The 24,804-nt window shown below is 44.8% G+C and overlaps 1 long non-coding RNA gene across 1 annotated transcript in view; it reads right to left on the reverse strand.

The window, feature by feature from the left end:
• LOC116657958 overlaps positions 1-24,487 on the reverse strand; it is a 324,795-nt gene extending 300,308 nt beyond the window's left edge. The window contains exons 1-3 of the long non-coding RNA XR_004313144.1: positions 24,343-24,487; positions 21,992-22,143; positions 2,243-2,402 (exon numbers count right to left, since the gene is read on the reverse strand). This is a non-coding gene — a long non-coding RNA (uncharacterized LOC116657958). The remainder of the gene's footprint in view (positions 1-2,242; positions 2,403-21,991; positions 22,144-24,342) is intronic.
• Positions 24,488-24,804: the final 317 nt, after the last annotated feature.

Consider the following 24,804-nt stretch of genomic DNA (forward strand, 5'->3'; position numbering starts at 1 on the left):
GCTTAAGGTGCCAGAAAGCAGAGACATCAGGAGACCAGCTGCCAAACAAGGAAGAGAAAGGAACGAAAGGTCCTGAGCTAATCAGTCCCTGAAATAAATCCTAGTTAGTAACACGGCCAGACACATTCTATAGGAATTCTCACTCTTAGAGGCTTCTCATCCGATAAAGCATTTTAAACATTTTTATGTCCCTCATAACATGTTTTCCCCATTATAAAAGTTTTTAATACTGCTGAGAGCACTTTATTGAGGTATGATTTACAGGTAGTAGCATGCACAAACCTTGAGACCATACCTTAATGAATTCCGCAGTTTAATTCATATAAATATCACCCAGATCAGGACATAGCACTTTTTCTGCACCCCAGAACGTTCTCCAGTTGCCCTTGCCTTTAAACCACTCCCCATCAGAGGCAACTTCTGTTCTGATTTCTGCCACTATAACAAGTTTTCATATAAATGGAATCACACAGTACGCACTCTTTCCTGCCTGGCTATTTTTATTTAACAAAATTTTTTTTAATCTCCATCCATACAGCTGTGTGTGTCAGCATGTCCCTTTTTATTGCTGAGTTATATTCCATTGAATGTACACGCCACAATTTGTTTTTCTCCATTCTCCCATTGATGGGTGTATGTGTTGTTTCCAAGGTTTGGCAATTCTGAGTAAGTCTGCTAAGAATCTCCTTGCATACCCTGTGCTGGAAGGATTTGTAATTAGCTATAGAAAGTCTATATAGTGAATTCTCCTTTCCCATCATGCAGTTAGGAAGCAATAAAGCTATTCCACTGGGGCTGCGGGGAGTCAGGAGGTAATAAATCTGCAGACTAAGATTATGAAAAGGAGATTAGTGGCAGCTGTGATACCCAGGAGTCAGGAAAGCAGGGTTTCAAAGGCTGGCACAGAGCGGGTGTTCCAGCCTAATGCTCCCTCACATGTAGGGTCTTCATGTATTCGATCTCAGCAAGGAATCAACAGCTAGATGTGTTTGTTCATCCACACTGAACAGATTAGCAAAGCTTGGTCCTTCCTCTAGAACTGCATGGGGCCATCAGACCCAGCTCACCGCAGAGTCAGACTCAAATGCATGCTCGGTCCAACATGAAATCCTGACATGAACCTCCTAGGGACAGGCCCCACTTAAGGGATTTATTTTCCAGTGGGGGAAATTCTCAAAATCCCATATGAGGTTCTACACAGCTAAGTCTAAACTCACTCCTTACTTTACTCACTTCTTGACAGCTAGTTTCCACGTATGGAGTATCTTGTGTTTGTCTGGAATTGTAAAGGCAGTGACTTCACAAAAACTCAGTCTTCTAACCTTCACAGTACCCTAAAAACTAGGTCCTATTATTATTCCCATCTTACAATTGGAGAAACAGGCAAAGGGAGGTTAAATAATTTGCCCAAATTATGCAGCCACCAGAATCATGCTGCTGTATCCGTTGGCATGTTCCACATCATTCTTAGCACTAAACCACGCACAAATGGGCGCTCTATAGAGCAGCAAATATATTTATCTAGAGGCCATGGCCTCAAGAATACAGTATACAGCTAAGACAAGGGAAGAAAGGGAAAAACAGTCCACGGGCTTTCCAGGATCCTGAGAAGCTGGATGCAGACATACTACAGTATGTCCGAGTCTTTAAGACACTGGAGACCCCAGGACAGGGAGGCAGCCCTGTTGCTCCTGAGGTTGGCTGAAGAACCAGGAAGGTCCTGAATGCCATAAACAGTTCCTATTTGGGGCATAGTTTGCAGCAAGTTTTCCCTGGGCAGCAATACAGGTCCTATGTGTTAAAGAACTGGGTGTTGAGAGAATGTACTTGGCCTACGGCAAGGACCTCCAGGCTTGGCATGGACAGACGCAGCAGTAGCTCGGGGCAGCAGGGGCAGCTATGCTGCATGAACCCCTGCACTGATGGGTCCCTTGGCTTCTGATGAGATTCCATGTCCTTAGAAACAATCCATCCTTACAGTGATGGGGAGTGGTCTCCTCCCCCAAATCAATAGCCCCCAAGGGATGTCATAGTGAAGGCTCATAGATGAGCAGACACCTTAGGTCCTCAGTGAGACCCTATTCACTCCTATTTGACATATAAGTCTAAAAAACATAAAAGAGAGAGAAAATGGGGTGGATGCAAGCTCACACACAGCAGGAGAAAGGATCCCTGGATCCTGACAAGCAGAGAGCAAGAACTCCAAGACCGTAATTCAGCTTAAGGAAACAGTCCTACCTACCTTGCTGAAGACTCCATCATATGTATTAATCATACTTTTCTATTTTCTGTATTTCTGGTGATTGGACACCTGGGGCCTTGTTGACTCTGGAGAGACTGTACTTCCCAAGACTAGCCGATTCCCAGAGGCAGAAAACAGTTCGTTTGGGAACATGCCTCTCCTATAAAAATAATAATAAAGTTAATAATCAACCCAGAGCTCAAACCCCAACCGCCTCCTTTATCAGGTTCTCATATTCAGGCCACTCTCCACCTGCCCCAGTCACCCCAGGCAACCAGGGACAGCCCTTATGCCCCAGAGTCTGCTGAAATTATTCAAACTAGCCAACCTTATGCCTGTTAACCCTGCCTCATTCATTCCTTCCCGTGGAAACTACAATAAAGTTTCTTTCCCAAGTTTTCTGTTTCTTCCCCATGTGGCAAGACATGCCATGTGTCCTGTTTCTATGGAGCTGTAAGTATAAAAACGTCTTCCTTTATGACAGTCATTTCCATTTCCGCATGTCTTACCATATCTGATTAAAACAAATCCCAGGTACTCGTAAAACTTCATATTACATCATAGCACATAACATGAAATTTATACTGACAACCCGAAGTCATCAAGAAAATGGTAAAATCCTGGTTCTAAAGGACAAAGCACGAATGCACGCAATCCATTCTACATAAATAGAATACCATTTCTTTCAGCTTTGTTCTGTTTTGTTTTGCTTTGCTGCTTTCATTGTGAAAGTGATACGTGCTCACGGCAAAAAGAGAGAGAGAGAGAGAGAGGCAGATGACAGATCACTAACCAGTAAGGAAAGACACACAGTGTGTTAAATGAAAAACAGTAGTTCTCCTCCACCTCCTGCCTGCCCCTGTTTTTGCCATTAACAGTGTTGTGTGCATCTTTGCAAGTATTTTCATGAGGACTCATATTTCTACTTATTTTTATTTTCACGAAATCAGATGGTACTAGACATTGTTCTGTAACTTGCTTTAATTTCTTTAACCATAATTCTTGTTCACCTTTCTTCTTTCTTGTAATCTTAGCCCCCAAAGATCTACATTTTGGAAAGTGATTTAAAAGTTTTCCAAGTAATGAAGCTAACTACACTGAAATTTGACACAATGTTGTAAAATAACTATAACTCAATAAAAAAAAAAGGTTTAAAAAATACACTGAAATTTGACACATTATAAAATGACTATAATTTAATAAAAAATGTTTTAAAAAAAAGTAATGAAGCTGATATGCAGAGAGCAAGATCACTTTGTACAGCACAGAGTACAGAAAACTTCTTTATTCTTTTCTATGCCAATTTCAGAATCCACTCCTACATTTCAGCAGCTGTATATTAAGTAGGGTCTAACCCTGCCCTGTCCAACACAGTAGCCATTAATCGTATTTAAATCTAATTTACATTAAATTAAATTAAAAAGTTCCTCAGTTGCACTAGCCGTATTTCAAGTGCCGAATGGCCACAATGGCTAGTGGCTGCCATATTAAACAAGACAGATATGGAAGAATGTTTCCATAATGACAGAAAGTTCTATTGGACATCAGTGGCGTAACCTTCATGCATTTACCACAGAGAGAGTTTTGTGCAGGATACTGACAATAGGAGAGCTAAGAAGTCCAATGGGACCAGAGAGGCACCCAGGTACTGGGGACAGCAGGAAGCCACTTCGCCCCCAAGGGCAGCAGGCGTCTCAGGAAAACATGGGGTTTCCAGTGCCCCATCACCAGGTGATCTGGCAGAAGCTGAGAACAAGGCAGGCCTGTCTGGCAAGAAGCTGAGTCCATGGAGAAGACAAAACCACTGCTGGAGACGCTGCTCAAAGCATAGAGAGAAGAGAAAAACCTTCCTCCCACCACCTTCCCGCCTCCTTTAAGTACCTCCCATTGGCTTAACCCAGCATGAAGCCAGCAGTCACTGGAGCCTGGAAAAGGCAGCCTGCAAGGTAAGGGAGGAAGTGTGCAGCAGACAGGGCCCCAGAGGCGAGGCAGAGCCTGGTCCATCAGGAGAGCGGCAGATGCCATAAGGGAAACGGAGGTCTCATGGATGGAGCTGGGGTGGTACCCAGGGAATAGGGCATGAAAGCCCTTGGACGGGGCCCTTCGGGCTTTGGACTTTATGGACTTTGGTGGGTCTTAGAAAAAGAGTGTCATGATCAGATTTGTCTTTGAGGAAGATCGTTCGGCTAGGTCAGCGATCCTCAAAGTGTGGCCTTGGACTCAGCCTCGACACCACCTGGAAAGTAGTTAGAAATGCGCATTCTAGGCCCAGCCCCACCCAGGTCTGGTAAGTCGGAGCTCTGAGAGTGGGGCCCAGCAGCCCGTGTACTAAGGAGTCCTCAGGGAACTCTGATTCCTACTAGAGTTTGAGAAGCCCAGTGCTAGCCTGGAGTGGGGAGGACTACATGAGATGAAGTAAGAGACGGCGAAGGTCGGGTTAAGACTGGGACGGGGATGGGGTGCTCGCTGAACAATTAAAGAGGCAGGACTGGCAGGCCTGGTGACAGGACGGGCGTGGCAACAGGGACAGAGGAATCCATCAGGAACAAGCAGAGCAGGCGACTGCCCATGTGATGAGGTTCAGGGGACACCAGACACATCAAGCAGAAACACCTCTGACCCAAATACGTTTAATCACAGGACAGCACCCGATTGCTCTGGACCCTGCCCTTGGCGCTGTGCCAAGTGCCAGGGAACAACAGAGCAAGTCCGGCTCCCCATCCCCCGCCCCATCCAGGGCCTCACAGCTGACGACCTCTGTGGTCCCTCCCTGATACCTGAACTTCCACCTCAGATTCAAGCATCTGCCTTCTGTTAAAATGCAGAAGCTCGCTACAGGGACCCCCATAAGAAGAGGTCAACCACCCCACTAGCGGGGGGATCCTCTCCCGCCAGGGCTGCACCTCTCTCCTATCTTCACCCCGAACAGGGACCAGAGCATGGGGTTTGGAGCAGCGCTGTCCAACTGAAACATAACCCAAGCCATGTAGGTTATTTTAAATTTTCTAGTAACCTCGTTAGAAAGAAGTACAAAGAAACCAGCCACATTAGGTTTAATAACACATTTTCCCTAAGCCATCATTTCAACCAGTAGTCAACATTTAACAAATGATGAACAAGATAGCTTATATTCTCTTTTTCACCCCATACTAAGTCTTGGGGATTTGGTGAGTAGTTTACATCCCCAGGGGGTCTCAATTTCAACTCCCCCTATTCCCAGTAGCCACATGAATCTTGTAGCTCCCATACTGGGAAGTGAAAGGTTAGAAGACTGTAATTTTTTTATTTGGGCTTTTCTGAAAAAAATAAAATAAACGTGGACATTCTTTCCCATGGAACAGACAACCAAGGATTTGTTACAGGCAGCAGTGTCATTGTGAGAGCTGTTGTTCTGTGGGAAGGAAATGGGGAGCCAGTGGAGGTGATAGAGGGAAAGCAAGCCAACTAGCTGGGCAGACAGAGGGGCATGAAGACAATTTGCCTGGAAACCTGAGGTGGGAGGGGATGGGCATGAGAATATCCCAGAGAGAGAGAGACGAATGTGGATAAGAAGGTAAGAGGCCAATAAAAATATGGTCACCTGCCTCCATTGGCCCTTGTGACAAATAGAGTGTGCCCTCAGTGGCACTGCTTTTTCCACCATGAACATCTGTCTCCCTGATTCCACAAAAGTCTAAGTCCGCACTGTGTATGTTTATGAAGCACGGAGTGAATGATGCCAGCCCAGCTTTCCCACTTTTACTGTGTGACCTTAGGGAAGTTAATTAATTTCTCTGTTCCTCTGAAACAGAGGAACTCTGTTTCATAAGAACAGAGGAAACTCATCCATAAGATGGAGTTCATCGTTAATACCTTCCTTAGAGACCTGTCATGAAGATTAAACCAAACTACAGCAACAAAGTGTTTCACGTAAGACCGAGCCACATGGAAAACATTTTGAAAAGGTAAACTATTATAATTATTTGTACTGGTCTATATGTCTGTTTTTGTACCAATACCATGCTGTCTTGATGACTGTAGCTCTACAGTATTGTCTGAAGTCTGGGAGAGTTATTCCTCCAGCCTCTTTCTTTATCTTCAGTAATGCTTTGGCAATTCTAGGTCTTTGATGGTTCCATATAAATTTTATTATGATTTGTTCTAGTTCTGTGAAATATGTCCTGGGTAATTTGACAGGGATTGTATTAAATCTGTAGATTGCCTTGGGCAGTGTGACCATTTTAACAATATTGATTCTTCCAATCCAAGAGCATGGGGTATCTTTCCATTTTTTAAAGTCTTCTTTAATTTCCTTCATCAGTGGTTTATAGTTTTCTGTATATAATTCTTTCACCTCCTTGGTTAGATTTATTCCTAGGTATTTTATTACTTTGGGTGCTGTTTTAAAGGGGATTGTTTCTTTACTTTCTTTTTCTGTTGATTCATCGTTAGTGTAAAGAAATGCAACTGATTTTTGAACGTTGTTAACCTTGTAACCTGCTACTTTGCTGAATTCTTCGATCAGCTCTAGTAGTTTTCGTGTGGATCTTTTAGGGTTTTCTATGTAAGACAAGATACAATAAACCTCCTAGAAGAAAATATAGGCAAAACATTATCTCACATACATCTCAAAAATGCTCTCCTAGAACAGTCTACTCAAGCAATAGAAACAAAAGCAAGAATAAACAAAGGGGACCTAATGAAACTTACAAGCTTCTGCACAGCAAAGGAAACCATAAGTAAAACAAAAATACAATCTACGGAATGGGAGAAAATTTTTGCAACTGAAACCGACAAAGGCTTAATCTCCAGAATATATAAGCAGCTCATACAACTTAATAAGAAACAACCAAACAACCCAATCCAAAAACGGGCAAAAGACCTAAACAAGCAATTCTCCAAGGAAGACATACAAATGATCAGTAGGCACATGAAAAAATGCTCAATATCACTAATTATCAGAGAAATGCAAATCAAAACTACAATGAGGTATCACCTCACACCAGTCCAAATGGCCATCATTCAAAAGTCCACAGATGACAAACACTGGAGAGGCTGTGGAGAAAAGGGAACCCTCCTACACTGCTGGTGGGAATGCAGTTTGGTGCAGCCACTGTGGAAAACAGTAAGGAGATTTCTAAAAAGACTAGGAATAGACTTACCGTATGACCCAGGAATCCCGCTCCTGGGCACATATCCAGAAGGAACCCTACTTCAGGATGACACCTGCACCCCAATGTTCATAGCAGCACTATTTACAATAGCCAAGACATGGAGACAGCCTAAATGTCCATCAACGGATGACTGGATAAAGAAGAGGTGGTATATTTATACAATGGAATACTACTCAGCCATAAAAACTGACAACATAACGCCATTTACAGCAACATGGGTGTCCCTGGAGAATGTCATTCTAAGTGAAGTAAGTCAGAAAGAGAAAGAAAAATACCATATGAGATCACTTATACATGGAATCTAAAAAAAAAACAAAAACAAACAAAGCGTAAATACAAAACAGAAACAGACTCATAAGACATAGAATACAAACTTGTAGTTGCCAAGAGGGTAGAGGGTAGGAAGGGATAGATGGGATTTCAAAATTGTAGAATAGATAAACAAGATTATACTGTATAGCATAGGGAAATATACACAAGATCTTATGGTAGCTCACAGAGAAAAAAATGTGACAATGAATATATGTATGTTCATGTATAACTGAAAAATTGTGCTCTACACTGGAATTTGACACAACATTATAAAATGATTATAAATCAATAAAAATGTTAAAAAGTAATAATTATTATTATTTGTATTAAAAATGGAAGTGTTTGATTCTTCGGTACTTTTCAAAATTGGAACCAAATAGCCAGGAGTGTTACTATCATTGATGAAATCATTTTTTTTTTAAATTTTTGCTTTTAGTTTTTAAAAGAGAGACTATTTGATGGCAGAGAGAGAATGTAGAAGTTGAGTGAGGGCAAGGTCTCAGCCAGGAACTCAGGACTTTTGGGCTCAGATGGGCCTGGGCAGGGTAAGAAGAAACATGAGCCACGTGGCACAACAGGCTCCCCATGGAAAGAATGAGGAAACCAATACCAGAAAGCGAAACCCCAAGCCTGGTCGGCAAGGGCCGCGCTGCTGGGAACCCAGGCAGGCAGACAAGGCTACGTGCTGCGCGTGGGAACTGGACCCCTGCGCCCTGCTCACAGGCAGCGGCTGCCCTGCCTCCTCTCTGCCTGGTCTTGGCCAGTGTCTCCTGTCTCCATTCCTCGGGGTAGACCCACACCTCTGGCTTTATTTGTATTGCAGGGTACGCCTATATCCCATCACACAGGCCTCGGGGCTCTACTCAATTAAAAAGAAGTTCCCAGCCCCTTACAAGGCTGGGAACACCTAGCTTCCCATGCTGCCCGGGAGACATGTCCCAGTCACCACCGCGAGCGAGGCTGTGTGTTCCCGTGCAGCTAGGAGGTGGCTGTGGTGACCACGGTTGACCTCAATCCTGCTCAGCAACTCTGCTCCTTCTCAACTCTATAGAGACCCAGGGAGCCTCCAAGGAGACAGCCATGAAGGGCCATGCTTTCCCCATCCCACCCTATTGCCCTGACTAGGAAGTTTTTTCTGAGGGGGGAGGTTGATGCCAAGTTAAGAAGGGCACCTTCAAAGAATTGGAATCAACCCCCATGCATAAACTATGGTGAAATTCGCCTGCCCCACCCCTTCCCTAGGACAGTAGATGGGAATCTGGCTTCCAGAATGGAGACATTTCCATGGGGAAGGGAACCAAAGCACATACCCAAGACACAGCATCGGGAAAACAGGCTCTGTTTTCCACAAGTCCTCCCTCAGAAGGAACAGAGCTGGGCATTCTGGCTGGCCCGTAAAACGCTCCCCCACAGAGGTACAACCAACCAACAGAAACCCAAGCACCTTTCAAGCTGAGATCAGACAGAATCAAACACTGTTTTATTTTACTTTATAATTTTTCTTCCATTTGACTTTGCTGACTCTAAGTCTTAACAAAACAAATGTGCAGACAGGGGCAAAATAAATCCCAGGGGACTGAAGCTTCCTGAATATTTACATCCATTTCCTGCATCACGTTCAGCAAGGGCTAAGAGGTATATCCACTGAAAAGAAATTAAATGTGAGAAAAGAAGCAGGTTTAACAATGAAGCAACAGAGCAACACTTTTTAGATATAAAGTCCTTAGTGATCATTTCAATCACGTTTTCCCACCAAACCTCTGGGTCATGCAGCCCTCATCATCAGGTTGTCCCTCGTCATTAAGCAGCTCTGATGTCTTAGCAAAATAGAGCCTCCCCACAACCGTCAGCCCCACCACGTATCCCAGAACAAACTTCTGCAGGACAAACTGAATGGCCAGCTGGTCCTGGTCAGGATCAAGTGTTGGTTTCACACCTGGTGCTGAGCCAGGCGCTGGGAGTCGTAGGTGATGAGTTCCCTCAAGGACCTTGCAGTAGAGGGTAAAGACTGACACAATCTCACCCCAGTAAACGGAGAAGGGCGCACATGGAGACTTGCACAAGGCCGAGGGGCGGGAAAAGAAGCCACCACTGAGTGCAGTCATCAAAGGACAGTTCCAGAGAGAAGGTAATTAGGCTTCTTGGGTCCTTAAATTGTGCTGAAGTTCACAGGTGGACAGACGTGCAGCGCAAACCCCACACCGCAGCCACGGAACATGCCCAACGGTATGGGGCTCAGGAAGGGCGTGGGATGGCTTAGCCAGAGTTGGGTCATGAGTGGCCTGAGCCGCTGGATGGTTTGAAGCTGGGAAGTAACAGATCAGGTGTGCCCCTTGGAAAGTTATCTCTGGCAGCACCATGGAAGGCTGGTTCTGGGGGGGAGAGATTAAAACGGAGAGGCCCCTCAGAATGCCACTGTAATCAACTAAGTGAGATACTACAGATTTGAACTAAATTCTAGAAGTAAAGAAGGAGGCAACTCAAGGGTTGTTTAGGAAGCAGAGCCAAGGCTCTCAGCAGCCCCCAACTGTAGGGTGAGGACAGAAGGGGGTCCTGGTGGGCTCCTATAGTGGGCGCTGCCTTAGTTTGGGTTACCCCAACAACACATCCTGATACAAGAATCTGGTTGTTCACCTGGGAAGTAATAGCCGGAATCCCAAGGGAGGGACAGGAAGAGGTTAGAGAAGGAATTTAAAAAGGGTGTGTAGCAGACAGCTATGGCCTTGAGCGCTCAATCCCCCTGGCACCCTCTCACTCACCATGTAGGACACAGCTCCAAACTGACCCAGGGTGCGGGCACTGGGGACACCTGGGTTCATAGCCACCAATTCTCATCGCTCAATCCTGAGGGTACTGAAACCTCAGGCTTTGTGCCCTGCCCCGCCCAAGCCAGGATGAGCAAGCCCGAAGGCAGAGAGCACAAGCACTTGAGGGAAGCAGCCACTGGTGTGAGAGAAAGGGCCCACCAAGGTTGCACATGACCTCTCAGGGCACAGCACAGTCTGCTAGGTGTCTAGAAGGTCACAGCTTCAGGCTGTCTAGCAGGGCAACCGTGAATCATTTCTGAGTTATCATGTCCATTTTACCCCTTAAAAAAATTTTCAGTGAGCTGTAATTAGGCCACTGGAAGAAAGCTTGCTAGGTGAGTTCCATCTGGTCATCTTGCATGTGTTAGAATGTTGTTCCATGGCCACAGAGGCTCCAGGAAGTACATCCAGAATGATGGACCGATAACAGAAGCATCAAGACTGCAACCACGATATTTGACATAAATACTTGTGATTAGCAGAGTGGATGAGAAATTTGGTGTAGGACCTGAGAATGTCAGTAACGTAAGAAGCTTCCAAATTACGAACTGATTCTGACTGAATGTGGCTGTCTCATGCCTGCAGGGAGGGAAGCCAAGTATTGTCTGATACTCATCTTCTGAGGCTTGGAGCTGTCGGATTTGGTTTCTAGATCAACCACACTCTGGTTATCTTCTGAGGACATTCTGGGCTTTTGTTTTGTTTTGTTTTGGCATTCTTACAGATCCCAGTCTCTCCCCATGTTAAAGAAGGTGGCTGCCAAGAGACCGCAAGGGACCATCCCCAAAGAAATGCACATGAATGTGAAGAGGAACTATAGCCCTAGAGAAACCTCCGCACGTTTTTAAACTCATCTTGGGAAAGATCAGACATTTCCTACCCACAGATTTGAATCAGCCTGAACTCAAGTATTTAATTTCCATATTTACAGCAGTAGTTGCCATTGGTATATAATACGAACCATCCCCTGCAGCTGTGACTCAGGCATATACTGATTACTGCTAAACTACCCAGAATTCGAGCTCAATTTCACAAGACAGAAATATGACTTTTTTTTCTTCTTTTGGTCATAAAAGATCACCCAAGGAAGTAGCATGACAAAATGTTTCCTGATGCTGTTACAGGCGTATGGCTGAAACTCAACCTCACACACATCTGTACAGAAACGCACTGAGCAACCCACAAATAGCTGGGCTCACTGGCAACATTAACACCGAGCATCAGCAAGCCTTCTGTTGTTAATTATTTGAGACATCTCCTGCTTTGCTTTTGTAACATCCTGAGCTGTTTATCAAAGAGGTCATAACATGAGAAAGTATTCGTGCCATCTTTAATAAAGAAAAAAAATCTGACTGGACAGGGAGAGAAGGAAAAACACTGTTGCAACAGAGCAACAATCAAATCACGTCTATAATGGGCTTTAGAAGAAAAGATCTACAGTTTAGCAGTACAAAGCAGTATTATTCATGTTGTTATTAAAAGCTGCTCTCTAATCCTTCACACATATGTAATACATCTCATCCAAGGATCTCGAAGTCCATTATAAATAAACAAGAGGCTACACTTTATAAAATCTGGCCAAGGCCACAAAAGAGATGGAACTCTCTGGTCACGCATAAGCCAGTATTTTTGAAACAACTCACCAGCTAATGATATAAAGTCTCTTGATCTCACCAAAGTTTGGGGAAATAATCAGGTTTGCAGATGCAAAAGGCACTCAGTAAATGTTTGTGGATATAAAGATTAATAAAAGATCTGCTACAGGAACATTATAGAGATTAGTTAATTCATGAGGTTTTTAAATAAATGTATTTTACGTGTAAATATTACTGCAAACCATGTAATCCCCTATAAATTCACTCTTACCCTCAGGGCCTAGAAGTCTCAGTATCAAAGCAGAGAAATATTAGTTACCTCCCTGATACCTATAGCTTCATTACTATGTCTGCAAATCTCTGCAGAACTAATTACTTGGGTAATTGCAAGTCTGAATTCCAGTGAACAAGGAGGAAAGCTACCTAAGTAGGAAAACAGAAAGCTCACAATGTTTAGGAAGCACCAACACTGTAATTAGCTGGTGAGTTTAGCCCCTCCACTCATTCAACAAATGCTCACCAAAGTCACGGAAGTCAAGGGGAAATGTCTGAGTGTCCAATATATGCCAGGCCTTGTGTTTGACACTGGCTTAGACCACAATACAGAAAAAGGAGAGATACGGGAGGGAGATAAAAGAAACTCTTAAACCAGTGAGTGCTATCCAGGGTGACTGTCAATGAGACCTGTACCCTAGAACAAGAGTTTTCGACCTTGGCCCTACTGACATTTGGGGCCAGATAATTCCTGGTTGTGAGGAGCTGTGCCCTGTAGGATATTCAGAAGCATCCCTGGCCTCTACCCACCAGATGCCAGTAGCACTGTACTCCCCTCCCCAACCCTGCCCCAGGGGGCAACCAAAAATGTCTCTAGACAGTGCCAAGGGGACTCTGGAGGACAAGACTGTCTCCTAGTTGAGAACCACTGCCCTAGAGGCCTCAGAAAATAATTGGCCTTCTTTCACTTATATATTGACATTAACTGGACAATTCTGGTTGAAATACTTAATTGTATCTTCAACCAACACATCTCCAGGTATTTTTAATATCTTTGGCATCCAGATCAATTTGTGTCCACAGGCAACTCGTCTAATGAACCATCCTATTTCAACAAGGTATCTGCCTCCATTTCTTCATTATAACTCAGGCTCCAAAAGTAGCATTTATACTGAAAAAAAAAAACTCAAAACGCAACATTTGCTAATATTGTAATAGACTGCATATAAGATGACATCGATCACCACTATGTCATATGTCAAAGAATGACTCAGGGACACGTAGTTAATTATCTGCATGCCAAGTAATTCACGTGTATATAAAGGACCTGGCCATTAGGCTGCTGCCAGTGAACAAAGGTAAAAAACAAAACTGAAAAAAGAAAAAAAACAGTGGTGAGATAGAAAAAGAAAACACAATGAGATCAGCGGGCCTTATTTTGCATTTTGGAAATAAATTAATTAGCTGGCAGCCAGCGAAGAGGTCTGTCTGGGCCGTCTGCCCTTGAACAGGCCATCTAAGGTATCAAACAAAGCAGTTTAAGCTGATGATGGATTCTCTGAGAAACTGTGAGGATGTCGCTGAGAGGTACGCAGGAGAGGCTGCCTCGCGACACATCTGCCGGATCCTCCATCAACTGGGCGAGCACTGCGTCATGTCTCTATTCAGAATAACTCATGGGAAGGCTAATTTTAATACGGCAGCTCTAGTTTTTGCTCTATAACTGGATGGAGAGGAAATGTTACATCAAACAAGCTTCAAGTTCCTAAGAGCTAGAGATCCCAGGCACTGAGATTCCTCTTCAGACATGGATTTTTTTTTCTGTTCTCCTGAGTGAACAGACCATGTACCAGGCTTTTCCACCTGTTCACCAAAGTGCAGAAACTGCACATCTCAGGCTCCTGCACTGGAGAAGATTCTAGCCACTGAGAAATGACACGACAGGGCCCCTTGAAGTGCCACGATCTTGTTAATGTTTCTAGAAGGGCTACCCTTCCTTTCCCGTGTCACGTTGAATCACTTTAGGAGAGAAGCATCCCTTGCTTGGCACTCTGTGACCCTTGAGCTCAGTGCCTGGCACAAAGTGGCCAGTCAATAAATGGCAAAGATTGCTGGAGATTTTCTTATCATCGTTACCACTTATTGAACGCTTACTGTGTTCCAGGTACTGGTCCAGGCACTATACACATCTTTCATTTCATTTACTCTTCACATCAACGTTAAATTTTTATAAGAACTATTACTATCCCCAGATAAAGTCTAGAAGGTTAGATTCTTATTGTTGCCAGCCCATATAATAATTTTTAACATTTCAGTGATCTCTATGTTTTTCTTTGGAAAAGAAAATATTCTTCCCTTTCCTTCACCAAAGGATCTCTGTCTTTGCCTGCCCCAACCCCACCCCAAGGCCTTTAGTCATAACCTCTCCTTAAAATATACTTCAAATTTTTTATTTCTCTGTTGAGTGATGGAGCCCAGAATGAGAAGCAATTGATTCCATTTTTGAGGGTTCATCTGTTCTAAGCCACGGCCCTGTTTCTGAGCATACCGCCTGCCAGACCCTGGAAGTCATTCAAAGATAGGACGAGGATGTGATTTTTGCGCTTTGAGATCCTCCCAAAAGGAAACCAAAAAATGCCTAACACAACAATGAGACATGAGCAGTAGACCAAGGGGGCCAAAGGGAGAGAGTAATTAACCCTGTCTGGGGCCACGAAGGAAACAGCTCTTAAACTGAGTTTTGAGGAGTGGGAGTTGGTCAACGAGGGGAAGAGGAAGAAGTGTTCTGGTCAAAGGAAATGGTCTCATCCAAAAGTTGCCCACTTTCCCTTTGCACTATATACACATTCACTTCTGCAGTAAATCTTTTCACAGGTAGTACATGCCAGATTCAGCAACAGGTGTCAGAGATCCAGCGGTGAACAGAGGAGGCAAGGCTAGGGCCCGTGTGGACCTAAGATTCTAATGAGCAGCGGTGTGGCAGCTGGTTTCCAAAGATGGCCAGCATCAAGTCCCTTCCCTCCTGTGTCCACACGCTGGTCCTCCTTCCTGCCATCAGGAGGTGGGACTTACGTCTCCTCCCCTAAAATCTGGGCTCAGGCTGTGGCTGCTCTGACCAAAGGTGGAGGGAGTGACATTCTGGGGCTTCCAAGCTCAGGCAATAAAAAGGCTTAGAAGTTTCCACTTTCCCCCTTTTGAGCCCTAAGCTGCCACGTATGGAGCGCAGACTCCCATTCTGCAATGAGAGGCCACACTGAGGAGTACCAAGGCATCTTATACCCGACTCCATGCCACTGTCTAACCACAGCTGCACAAGAGAGCCTATTCCAAGCATTCCAATCCTGCATAACAAACCCCTCCAAAAATTAATGGCTCAAAACAATAACATTCATTTTATTCACACATCTTTGATTTGGGCAGAGCCTGGCATCTCCACATGGTGCTGCATGTGGCAGCAGCCAGAGTAAACGTGACTGAGAGCTGAAGGACTCACATCCGAGCTGGCTAAATTATATGGCCGGCAAGTTTGTGCTGCTGTCAGCTGGAATCTCACCCAGGACTGAGGCTCCACATGGCCTGTGCTTCCTCAGGGTAGGGTGGCTGGGTTCCAAGTGCAAGTGTCCCAAGAGAGCGCCATGGGAAGCTGGCTCACCTTTCACGAACTAGCCTTGAAGTCACACAGCATCCCTTCTGTTACACTCTATTCTATAGATTGATCAACTCACAATGGCCTACCTACCTTAAGAGGAGGGACATCGACTCCACCATTTGATCAGAGTGTGGCAAGATGCTGGAACAGCATATAGAATGGGGACTATTGTTACAGACATTTTTTATCTATAGAGACCAAGCAAGGCCAGTAGAAGAACTGACTAACTTAACCGCAATCCATGGAACCATGAGATACAATAAAATGTATGTTGTTTTAAGCCACTGAGTTTAGGGTGGTTTGTAAGCAGAGCAAACAAACCACCAGACAGCTGAAACACATTTTAAAAATTATGCATACATACATATTTGGGTAGGAAAGATCAGATTCTAAAAATAGAATTGAATACACATTTAACAGAGTGATGGGAAAGACAGGGATTCAGGTCTACTCTAGATTAGACATCAAAGGTGACCTTTCTTACAAATTTTTCTCTGGTTTGAAATGTTTACAATGAGAATGGATTAATGGACAATTTCAAAAATAATTTTTTTAATGTAAGTAGATGGAATTAGGTTAATGTAGAAGACAGAACAGAGAAATATGCCAACCTAAAATAGAACTCCCAAAGAAATTTATATAGGTTACATAACTTCTTTCCTAAAAAGTCTCAAAGAATCACCAAGCTCTGAGCTAATAAGGCAGAGAATGGGAACAGGTTATGGCTCAATCCCACAAGAGTTTAAATAAAGTCCAACCTATATGGGTTGGTCAAACCCTCAAGAAGTTTGCTTTTAAGGTCATTATTGCTTGGAAAGATCTTCAGTCTCCATGGAGACTACAGATAGACTCCCTCCTGCTAAGGCTGGTAGATGTTCCTCCAGCACTGGGACAGATCATAACTTTTCACTTGAGCACCAGACAGTTTTTGACATGCATTAAGAGTGTACATCATACAGAAAATAATAGATCCCTTCTACCGTTAGGCTCACACTCAGCCTAATGAGATGCTCAACCTGAGTGGCATGTGGGAACTGAAGCACAGTGAGGGAACAGCAGATTGACAACACCAGCTCACGCTCTTCATCGCTGAGTAGACAGGAAGGTTCATTGCTGCCTCTCTCTCTCTCTCTCTCTCACTCTCTCTCTCTCTCTCTCAATAGCTGATATCAAAAATACCACGTGTATGTATGTCCTGATTCCCGTGCACAGAGCTGCTAGCTGTTGCTTTTGCCTCCAGGTCAGTCACAATAAATGTCTTCCAAATAAAGGGTGGGCAGAAGGCTCCAGCACAGAAATTAGGTCCAAAGAAAGACATCCATAACTCCACAATAGGCACAAAGGGAAAAGCACAAAGGGTAGCAATGTACAGAAACTAAAAACATCAACCATGCCTAGAGCAAAGGCATCTCAGCTTTGGGTATCTTAGGGTTCCCCAAGCCTGCATGCCATCCAGATGGGTCACAGATCCACAACACAGTCCATGTAGTGCAGACACCAAATAGAGTTTATCAAGGGAAAAAAACAACTATAAGCAGAGAAGTTGTAGAGAGCACACAATCTCTGAGCCTCTCATTAATCCACAGCTTAGGCCAGGCAGGGATAAAGCATGTGAACACGGCCAACATCCCAACAGCAGGAGACTCTAATCCATAACAGTCGATGTTTTTATAGGGCCAGGGAAAAAGACCAGCTATGACAATATATTACTTTGGAATCTTCTGGCCAGAGGAGAGGCCTTGTTAGAAGAAATTGGGAGAGGGTGTTTCAAGACCTTCTGAGCCAGCTCTTTGCTAAACTATCAAAAGGAAATCAGACCCCAGATCTATCCAGAGTCTCTCCTCACTGCTTTTTGTTCACGCAAGTTAAAAAGAAATGTGCCTACTGTGGAAAGAGATCTCCAGGTGGTACCTGTGCCTGACACCTTTAGTAACCAATCTTGCTCTCTCTTTATGAACAGACTACTATCACCAGATATTTGAAGATGCTGAAGTACAAAGATGTAAGCAGAAATCAATAATACAAGAAATAGATGAGAATTTTTTTAAGTTCTAGTTATGAGAAGACAGTGGACTCATAACATAAGAGCAAGCTACTCAGAAAAAAGAAGCATTCAGAGAACAAATAAGAGCTCTTCAACATTCAAAAAAATGATTTCCAAAATACTATATTCAACAGAAGGACTGAATAATAGAATGGAGATGGTTAAAAATCAACCAAAATAGTGTGCTAGATGATAACTTTCTCAACATAGTACAGAAAGAAAGAGGGAGAGGGAGAGAGAAAGACACAGAGAGAGAAAAGGAAGGAACAAAGAGATAAAAAGCAAGATGGTGTAGTATAAGGACACTTGTAGCCCACCCTCTCCCACAAATACACCAAAACTCACATTTATGGACCCACTCAGCCAAACAGAGCACCTGCCAAACTCCAACAGAACACTGCCCTCTTTGAAAGACAAAGACGCCAAAAATCTGGTAGGAGAAAAGGAAAACAGAAAGAAGAAAAAACAAAACAGATTGGGACCAGTCCCCTGGGGAGGGAGCGGCAAAGGAGGACTAGCACTCGTTCGCTGGGTCTCCCTCCTCCAACGGAGAGGCCAGCAGGATGGAGGAGGAGCCTCCGAGGCTCAGATCTGCCCCGAGCACCCCTTGACCAACAGAACTAAGTTAAATGGGCACAAAAAGGTCCCAGTGACACCCAGCCTGAGACATGAGCCAGCAGCTGGGGGCCGGGACAGGCCGCCCAGGCCAGGCAAGAGGACTAGGGCGGCTGCACTGAGGCAGCCCCGGGGGATTGCAGGGCACTGCACGCCATGGCTGGGAGGGGATACCGAGCAGAACCACCTCAGTCCCCCATAAATTGCAAAAAAAGCAAAGCAACAAGGCTGGTGTGCCCTGGGGGGAGGGGCACCGTAGCCTTTGTCTCCTCAGACCCGAGGCACCATTACTGGTGCTTCTCGCGAGAAGAGAGGCAGGGTGCAGCCACAGCCACCATCTCCTCCTGTGCACAGCGCCTGGGCAGGGGCTAGCTGAGACCTGAATTCACACCAGGGGGCTCTGCAACCTCCTAGGTAGGACTGAGACTTGTTTACAGCCCAAGGCAGATAGGATCTTTCTGCCCTGGCACCTCAGAGAACTTGTGCCGCCAAGACAAACAAAGAGCTGAGATTTGGCACAGAGTAGGGGCGGGGCTGTTTCACGGTCTTCCCCAAGCCCGCCTACAGAGTGCCGACCCCAGGCGGAGCGGGCAGCTGCACGGAGCAGCAAAGTGACCGGCACAGGGAGAGGGTGGGCAGCCACCCGCCTTCCTGGCAGGAACGCAGCACCTGACCATGGTGCTGGGAGGGGGCACGATCCGCCCACCTGCCTCACTGGAGCGCAGCATCTGACTGCAGAATCAGGAGGGGGAGTGACCCACCTACCCACCGGCCACAGTGCCAGAAGATATGAGCAGTATGAAAAAGCAGAGAAACCACTCCCAATTAAAAGATTAAGAGAAATCCCCTGAAAGCACGATCAAGGAAATAGACATTGATGGCCTACTAGATCAAGATTTCAAAAAAGGAGTGATCAAAGTACTGAAGGAACTATAAGAAATAGTGTTTAGAGATATAAAATATGTCAAAAATGAAATAGAAGCTATAAAGAAGAGCCAAGTAGAATTAGTAAACTCATTTGCTGAGATGAGTGCTGACCTAAAGGCTGCACAAAGCAGGCTAGATAATGCAGAGGAACGAATAAGTGACCTAGAAGACAGGACATCAGAAAGCACCCTATCAGAACAGCTGAGAGAAAAACAAGTAAAAAAAACAATGAAAACAATATAAGGGACCTATGGGATAATATAAAGTGTACCAATTTATGCATAATAGGGGTTCCAGAGGAGAAAGAAAGAACAAAGGTGATTGAAAAGGTATTTGAAGAACTCATGACTGAAAACTTCCCAAACCTAAAGAAGGAAATATATATCCAAGTACAGGAGGCTCAGAGGGTCCCAAACAGGAAGAACCCAAACAGACCCACACCAAGACATATCATAATGAAGATGGCCAGAGTCAAGGATAAAGAAATGATCCTAAAGGCAGCAAGAGAAAAACAAAGAGTGAGTTACAAGGGAACCCCCATAAGGCTTTCAGCTGATTTCTCTACACAAACACTACAGGCCAGAAGGGAGTGGCAAGATATATTCGAAGTCCTTGAATGAAAAAAAGATGCAGACTAGGATACTGTATCCAGCAAGGCTATCCTTTAGAATAGATAAAGAACTTCACAGACAAGCAAAAACTAAGAGAGTTTAGCAACACTAAACCCATGCTAAAAGAAATATTGACAGGTCTACTCTAAATAGAAAAGCAGCAAGATGCTACAAAAATGAGAAACTCATAACTGGAAAGGTGATAACTACCATGAATTACGAATAGAATAAACATAAAATTGTAAAAGAAGACATCTAAATCATTAAGAGTGGGAGAGGGAAGCAAGGAAAGCCACTGTGGAAAACAGTATGGAGATTCCTCAAAAGACTACAAATAGACTTACCATATGACCCAGGAATCCCACTCCTGGGCATATATCCAAAAGGAACCCTACTTCAAAATGACACCTGCACCCCAATGTTCATAGCAGCACTATTTACAATAGCCAAGACATGGAAGCAGCCTAAATGTCCATCAACAGATGACTGGATGAAGAAGAAGTGGTATATTTATACAATGGAATACCGTTCAGCCACAAAAACTGACAACATAACGCCATTTGCAGAAACATGGATGTTCCTGGAGAATGTCATTCTAAGTGAAGAAGGCCAGAAGGAGAGGGAGGAATGCCGTGTGAGATCACTCATATATGGAATCTAAAGAAAAGACATAAATACAAAACAGAAACAGACTCATAGATGTAGAATACAAACTTGTGGTTGCCAAGGGAGCAGGGGGTGGGAAGGGACAGACTGGGATTTTAAAACGTAGAATATAAACAAGATTATACTGTATAGCACAGGGAAATATATACAAGATCTTGTGGTAGCTCACAGCGAAAAAAATGTGACAATGAATATATGTATGTTCATGTATAAGTGAAAATTGTGCTCTACACTAGAATTTGACACAACATTGTAAAATGACTATTACTCAATTAAAAAATGTTTAAAAAACCAATTTAATAAACTTAAATAAAATTTTAAAAAAGGAAGGAACAAAGAAAAGAAGGAAGGGAAGAAGGAAGGGGAGGATGGAGGGAGGGGAAAAGAAGGAAAGAAAGAGATGAGATTGAAAATGTAAAAATACAATTTAAGAAATATGGAAGAGTTCCAGAATGCCAACATTCATCTGGTAGGAATTCAGGAAAGAGAATGGGGAACAGAAGAAATAATCAAAGAAATAATAAGAGAAAAAAATTCCTAAACTAAAGGGCTTGAGTCATCAGGCTGAAATGGGTCATCAAAGAATAATCAGAAATAATTTTAAGTCACAGGTAGAGGTACAGACTGGTAAAATATATTAAAAGATAAACTGAAAATCACAAAAGCAAAAAAGTATCCTAGAAACAAAAGAATAGTTATTGAGCTGGCAACTGATTTCTCATCAACAGAGAGGGCTAGCAGACAATGGAGCATTGTGTTTAGATTTCTGAAGCAAAATTATTTAGAACTGAGAATTCTACGCCCAGTCAAATCTTTGTTCATGTGTGATGACAAAATTAAGGCTTTATCTGGGTAAGGGATCAAAATAGTCAATATTCATATATCCTCTCTGAAAAATTATTCAAGGAAATATTCCAGTGAAATGAAAAAATAAATCCAAGAAAGAGAAAGACATGGGACACCTGGAACAGTAGTGAGAAAGACATACAACAAAACCAGGAAATTTACAATTGAATCTTAGTAACTGCTGGTAATATGCAAAGAACACTTAATGATAAAATATCTTAAATAGCAAGAACATAATGTAAGATATAACAATCTAAGATTTATTGCCAAAAAACAAAAGGGAGGAAGGGGTTGAGGATAAATTTGCTAAAGACTTTGTTCAGGTTATAGGTTATAAATATTGATGAATGCTTGATCTTACAGTCATCGGTATGAATGTAAAACTAACAAATAGAAAAATAAAAACAAGATGTTGCTTCAATTATCTATTGCTACTTTAGCATCTGTGACATAAAACAACCATAATCATTCCTTTTTTCTCTTTCATGGTTTGGGGAATGACTGAGCACAACTAGGCTGAAGGCTCTCACCTGCACATGTCAGCTGGTGCTGAGTCTGGAGCTGGAGACTCAGATCTCAGCTGGAGCTGTTACCCAGAACACCTGCTGTTGCTGGCACATGGCCTCACCATGCGGCCTGAGCCTCCTCCTGGCATGATGTCTGGGCTCCAATGGTGAGCATCCTGAGAGAGAGAGAGAGAAATTGAGAGTGAGAGAGAGAGGCAGGCAGAAGTTATAATGGCTGTATCACTCCATCATTACGGGCAAGGTCAAATTCAAGAGAAGAGGTTTAGAATCCACTTCTTACTGCAAAAGTGTCAAAGAACTTGACAGATTTCTGAGTTGTTTCCAATGTATTATTTCAAAAAAATAACTAGTGGTTTAAGAAAGAAGCAAAAAAACAAATGTTGTAGTCCTGTTGGAAGTCAGAAGAAGGGGTAATATAGGGGTGGGGAGTTAAGAGGTATAAACTATTATGTATAAAATAAGCTACAAGAATACATTGTACCACACAGGGAATATGCCCATATTTTATAATAACTATAAATGGAATATAACCTTTAAAAATGGTGAATCGCTGTGTACACCTGTAACATATAATATTGTAATCAACTATTCTTCAATAAAATAAGTCAGGGGGAAAATGTATCAATAAAGATTAAAAAACTACTGAACAGAAAATGATATGGCTGTTTTAACATTTAAAAAATTACAATGAATGTGAATGGCTAATTTCTGCTGTTAAAAACAGAGAACTTCTGAATTAGATTTAAAATTAACAAAACCAGGGAACAGCTACCGTAAGTCGTTTTAAGAAACATACCTAACTTAAGAAAGGAAGTTTGAAAACAAAGCGATGAACAAAAATACATCAAGCAAATTAAATATCAGACAAAACAGAAATAATGGCAAAAAATATTAATTGGGAATGATATAAGCTAATAAAATGCGATATATGCTAATAAAATTATCAAGAAGATAAAATACTCCTAATTTTTTACTTAGGGACATCGTTTGTGAAACATGAAACGGAAGTGTTGGAAAGGTGAAGAACAATTGGAAAAGCACAGAGTCAAAGACTTTAACATCATCAGAAATGAATAAATCAAGCACACAATAAATGACTTAATTATCCAGACCGCGCAGCAGGCGTCACGGGCACTGGGGAGGCAGCAGCTGCGGTGACGCAGGCGGAGCTGAGCCACCTGTCTGCCCAGGACCAGGAGGGCCAAGCCACCACCATCCCCATCGTGCTGACGCATTAGGAGCTGGCCGCTCAGCAGCACCACCTCCCCGCTGGGGCCCTGGCCCCTGCCAACATCCTCAACCCTCCGACCATTGAGAGCAGCTGCCCCAACGAGCTAGCTGGGGCCATCCCCAGCACCGTGACCCTGCTGCCCTCCGCGGCCACTGAGAGCCTGGCTCCGTCCAACGCATTTGTAGCCCCCTAGCCGGTCGTGGTCGCCAGCCCTGCGAAGCTGCTGGCCGCGGCTCCCCTGACTGAAGTAGCCAACAGCATCGAGTCCGCTGTGTGTAAAGCCAGACCTACCGCCCCCGCCCAACAAAGCCCCCGTGAAAAAGAACCAGTGGTTTGACGTGGGGGTCATTAAGGGCACCAATGTCATAGTGACACACCATCTTCTGCCACAAGAAGATGCCGTCCAGTCTGACGATGACTCGGGCACCGTCCCCGACTATACAACCTGCTGAAGAAACAGGAGCCGCAGCCGGGCACTGCCCATTAGTCCCATGTGGCCGGGATCAACGCCTGTGGCCGGGGTCCTTCAGTGAGGTCTCAGCCTTTAAAGCGTGTCTAGTGTGTCTGCTTGGCCTGCAAGGGGGCCCACTGTGCCATTAAAATCGGCAAAAGTCCAGATGGTGCTCCCCTCACCCGGGAGCCCCCTCTGTGACCTCCGGCAAGGCCATGGAGCACCCGGTGCACCCAGCCATCCAGGGCTCGCCCCGGCCCCGCTGGCCTCCGTGCGGGCGCGACCCCACCTGCCTCGGGCAGGCCTCCAGCCTCGCCCACGCCCACATCCAGGACACCAAGCCCGCCATCACCTTCCGCATCGCCGCGTAGAACCAGGAGGGCCACGGCCCGGCCACCCAAGGCATGTGGTGGCCAGAAACCAGTCAGGGCAGCTCTGGCGCTAGGCCGGCCAGCAAGTGGCCCATGTCCTCTCCGGAAGGGAAACCCGCTCCAGAGAAATCGAAGGCAGCGGGTCGGTGAGAGCTCCAGGCCCCTCCTGCTTCAGGAGCACCACCGCCAGGGCCTGCCCTCCCCCACACCCGGCGCTCGCACTGTCCCCTCAGGGCCACTGGCTGCCGTGCTCGCTCCCTTTCTCTCTGTTTTAAAATCATCTCAGGAAAGCACGTTTTACCGTGACTGCTGGGCGGACGCGGAAGAGCGGCGAGCGAGTTAGGGCGCCCCCCCCCCCCGCGCCCCCAGCCAGCCCTGGGCACCAGCCCGGCGACCTTCCTCTCCTCTCGGGCCGCGCGGGCGGGCCTTCCGCCGGGAGCTGAGCGAGAGGGACCAGAGGCCCCTCGAGGGAGGGACAGACAAACTCAGAGCCAAGACGACGGAAAGCGCGTGCGCCGAAGCCTGCACGCCTCTTGCTGCTTGTGGCCTTGCTGGAGGGAGCCGCCGAGGCCTGGGGGGAGGACGTGGGGGCTCAGGAGAGGCGCCCCCCAGGCCCCGCCCCCGCCCCCACCCCGGCTCCAGGAGCCTTTGCGGGGCACCCGGACTGGGTGTCTGTCTGCTTCTACTTTGTTTTGTTACTTTAGCATTTCCCGCCCTTCGGCTTAGCCAACCCCGGCTCTGCCCTGCAGGCCCACGGGAAGCT

This window comes from Camelus ferus, chromosome 19 (genome assembly GCF_009834535.1).
Source record: "Camelus ferus isolate YT-003-E chromosome 19, BCGSAC_Cfer_1.0, whole genome shotgun sequence".
Classification (NCBI taxonomy): Eukaryota; Metazoa; Chordata; class Mammalia; order Artiodactyla; family Camelidae; genus Camelus; species Camelus ferus.